Source organism: Calidris pugnax, unplaced genomic scaffold (assembly GCF_001431845.1).
Source record: "Calidris pugnax isolate Ruff unplaced genomic scaffold, ASM143184v1 scaffold40, whole genome shotgun sequence".
Classification (NCBI taxonomy): Eukaryota; Metazoa; Chordata; class Aves; order Charadriiformes; family Scolopacidae; genus Calidris; species Calidris pugnax.
In genome coordinates, this window is record NW_015090796.1 from 1,260,710 (window position 1) to 1,265,074 (window position 4,365).

Here is a 4,365-nt window from a genome sequence, read left to right on the forward strand (position 1 = left end):
TTCTCAGAATGATCCAAACTAGGCAAAAATCACACTAATCCGGGAGAAGAAAAACCTTCACGACCCCCTGCGCGGGTACCGACCCGCGTTATTCTGCGGGTGCGCGGATATACGCGGGGTGGGGGGGTTTGGGGGGGGGTGTATGGAGGCATCTGCGTGTTTACATAGACACCCCCCCCCTCTGTGGGGGCTCATAACCCCAAAAAGGTGATAATTGTGCTGGCGGAGGGGATTTGGGCAGGAAACTACACTAGGGTGGTAGGAAAAGTGGTGGGTATGGTCTAAACCATCCACATTGTTTCGGAGATTAATAATAAATATTAAAAAAAAAACCTCAAAAAACAACAACAAAAAAAGGAAAAATAAAGAACGCCCCCACACAACACACACACCCCCCCACCCCAACACATGGGGATCAGAGGGAGGCAGTCAGCTGGCGGTGCGGTTTAACACAGATCAAAGCCAGACTTTGCTAATATATAGATCCCTATATGAATTAATGCATGTTAATGCCCACCCCTCCCTACCGTGTATCCCTCCTCCCCCCCCCGGAAGGGCACGACAAAATTGTGAACGTTAGAATAATTACGACCCTGGCAAGACACAACAAATTATTCAAAGCCCAACCGGGGGGGAGAAAACAAAAAAAAAATAAAAAATTAATTGCAAAAAAGAAATATCCTGTCGCAACTGCTTTTTTTTTTTTTTGAAGTTTAAGTCTTTCTCCCTATCAAGAACTGGCTTTGCAAGGATTTCTGAACACCTTCATCTACAATGCTATGGCCTGGAGCGAAAATACAAATAAAACAAGCCATAATTCAGGAACTTCTGAGGAGGGGAACCTTTGACCCGCGCTGCGGACTTGGCATCCCTCAGATACACAATTATCCGCGCCCGGCTGCTCCGCTAATCCATACTGTACCTTTAATGCAAGGATATTTTGCCACATCTAAAGCGCCAGGTTGCAACATATATATCTATCAAAAGCCCGGGCCTGTTCTTGTTTGCCATATATATCAAAAAACACAGGCCTGTTCATATGTTGATTGCCACAAATCACACTCCATATTTACATATATCTTGCTATTTTACATGCATTATCTGCCCATTATGCATTAGGATCCTATTCAACTTCCAAACAATGCAATATGAAAGGGTCTTGCTGACACCCTAGCAGGGCTTTTTTTTTTTTTTTTTTTTTTCTTTTTTTTTTTTTTTTTTCTTCTTTTCCTTTATGCCCCATATGTCATACCCTTAAGGTTAGTAAAATATTTATCAGATATTTACGATAAGTGCACCTATAACTGCGGGTCACTGGACAATGCGGCCGGGGAAGCTGCGGCAGCCTGGGGAGGGAGCGGGGGGTGTTCGGAAATAAAAAAAAATTAACGTTTTCCCCCACATCTCCGAACACGCGGGGTTTTTTCTCCTGCCCGTAATATCTATCGAGCTTTAATTATTTTAGATGGTCTGGCGTGTGCCTTTCCTCGCCTTTTATTCCGCATCCTTAAAGGTGGCGGTGGGAAGGCTTAACTCTCCCTTCAAAGACGGATTAAAAAATATTAATAATGATGATAATGAAGGGATGCACAGCTCGGCGAGTTTAGGGAGTCCGGGGAGGTGCCATCCGTGGGAGAAATAGCGCAACCCGTGTTTACGGGAGGTGAATTTATTATTATTCCGTCTCAGAAAGTGGGCTAATGCGAAAATCCTGCGCGTGCCTCACTTTTTCTCTCTCTCTTTTTTTTTTTTTTTTTTTTTTGCAGTGTGTCAATAAGAGAAAGCTCTATATTTCTTCCTGCAGTCTATGGAAAAGAAATTATGTAAATAAATAACCATTACTGTTCAGCACACTCCAGCCTTCCTCCCCCCCTCCCCTTCTTTGTAGTGGCGGGGATGTATTTCATGTTACGCGTTCAGAAGAGTTTAGTGTTCAGAAAATATAGATGTAATCAGCTGGCATCTAACTAGAAATCAAAGTTCTTATTGCGCTACAAATAGATTTATTGGATTTATGTTATCTGGCCTGGTCCTTTTCCTGGAAACGTTAATTTATGAGGAGGAAAAGGTAGGTGCAGGAATTAATAACTCTAAAGTTTGGTGGGGAGGGGAAAAAAAAAAAAAAAAAAAAGGGGGAGGGAAAAAAACCTTGTTTCTGCCCCTCTTCTAGTGGTTTGCTCCATCTGGCACTGGAACAGAAAGGCCAACTGCCTGCAAAGTGTGTGGATGGAGATACAAGGTATGTGTGACCACTGGTTGTTTAATTTTAAGGTGATTGGACATTTGGGGTGTCTCTTAAAATGCATTTAGAAAAAAAGAAAAAAGCAGCAAGCAAGAAAAGGAGCAGGTTTTGGGTCACGACCCAGTCGTTGGACGGTGTCCAGAATTTTACGGATTAAATACATGCTATCCGGAGCCCGAACGTAAAAACCACAACAGGAGAAACCCATGCCAGCTTTAAATACTTAGTCCTTAGCGAGGGACTTAGGACAATATGCCTAAAAAATGTCTTTTCCATCAGTCAAAGTTTGTTTAAAAAGTTGGACGACTTTGAGAAAGGCTTCCCATGAATTCCCCTCTGGCTAAGCAATCAAAACAAGTTTAGTGAAAAGTGGAAATGTGCGGATGGGGGCAAGGGGTGGATTACTCCTGACAGCTGTATTCCCATTTTTTCTGAGGTGCCCCGTGCGATCCTGCTCCAAAATAATATTATTATTATTGCTCCCCTTCCCCAGCCCCGTTCACGCTCCGCTCCCTTGTGGGAAGGGGCTTCTCCCCTCCCAAAACTGGAGTTATTACGTCGTCTCCCTGATGTATTTGAGGAGGGGGGGTCTCCTCTGAAGCCACTGACCGCCTTTGTAGCCAAGGTCGATCGTTTGGGGAAGGTAAAGGGGGGAGTTGAGGGGAGGGAGGGGGAGGGAGGGTGAGAACAGAAAGAGAGAGAGGAAAAACCATCATAATAAAAAATAATAGAATAAAGTAAAATAAAATAAAATAAAATACCCCTCCCAAATTTGTTCCTGTCTGGGGCATTCGCCATCCCGGGGCCTTCGGGGGTCTCAAGGGCTGAGGCACCAGGCCAGGCCCCCCCTTGTCTGCTTGGGAAGAATCTCTCAAAGTTGGGTCTGATCAAAAAACGTTAATGATAATAATAACAGCTTAAAAAGAAAAAGGGGGGGAAATAAAGCCCAGAAGGGTCATCCCCGAGCATTCCCGAGGTCTGGAAGGGGTGGGAAGGGGAAAGGCTGTGAGCCTGGAAGGCAGGCCGGGGAGTTAAATCAGCCTGATGAACGCCGGCAGGTCCCTTTGTCACTTTTGAAAAACACGTTTCCATCAGGAAAAGACTTATTAAGATAAAAAACCGCATTAAAAACGTCGAGCCGGCTATTCGGTAAATCTTCCGTTTGTTTTAAAAAAGGTTCTGCACTTTTATCCTCCGCAAAAGAAATATTCCCCTCCAAGGCTGCATTTGCACTGGGAGGAAAAGGGGGCAGTCACAGTACACGTCTCCGACCACCCTGCATACAAATTAGATACTCCTGTCTAAATAAATTATCCGATGTTCAAATCGATATTAATACTGCATTTGCTACATTACAATATTGTGCAAATTTAGGAGTCATTTTAATACAATGTAAATACTATTTTTCATGCATGAAGGGCCAACAAATATTGATGGATTATAAACTGCTTACTGTTAAACAAGGCCTTTGAACGATTTGCCATCTTTGTTCAGGAATGCTTTTAATTTTGCCTCGGCCTAGTTTTAACCCAGATTTATCGGAGCTGTTTTAGTTACCGCTCACCGGGAGGACCGGTTTGGGAAAGGAGGGGAGAAACCGGGACAAGAGAGGAGCGAGGGGACAGGGGAGAGTGTGGGGGGAAAAGAAAAATAAAAAAAAGAAAAAGGAAAAAAAAAAGGAAAAACAAACAAGCAGAAAAAGTGGCAATTAGCCCCATCGTGGCGATAATTAGAATAATAATTAAAAAATGACACCGCCAGGCCTCTTATCTCGCCTTGTTTCCATTTCCTATATTTCTTCCACATCGCTCTCCTTTGATGTTTATAAATTTCTCCCTCGCAGGTTACAATAATAGAAGACGTATTATATTCTTATAGGCTACGACCAGAGCACTTCAAAGGCGACGCTAATGCACTTTCCCGCTAGTTAATTCGAACCATCTATCACAGGGAAAAATTGTTAACATGCATGTTTCCACCGCCTCCACTTAATTTGATATTTTTTTATATATATATATTAATGTTGGGTTTTTTGTTTTTTTTTTTTTTAATATGCTGCAGAAACAGCGAACAAAAGCAATGTAGTGACAGCCAGCACTGCTATTCACCTTTTGGATGACAGA

The 4,365-nt window shown here is 43.0% G+C and overlaps 1 protein-coding gene across 1 annotated transcript in view; it reads right to left on the minus strand.

The window, feature by feature from the left end:
• Nucleotides 1–4,365, minus strand: part of NR2F1 (nuclear receptor subfamily 2 group F member 1) — a 9,974-nt gene that overhangs the window by 1,250 nt on the left and 4,359 nt on the right. The gene's annotated exons all lie outside the window — the stretch shown is intronic.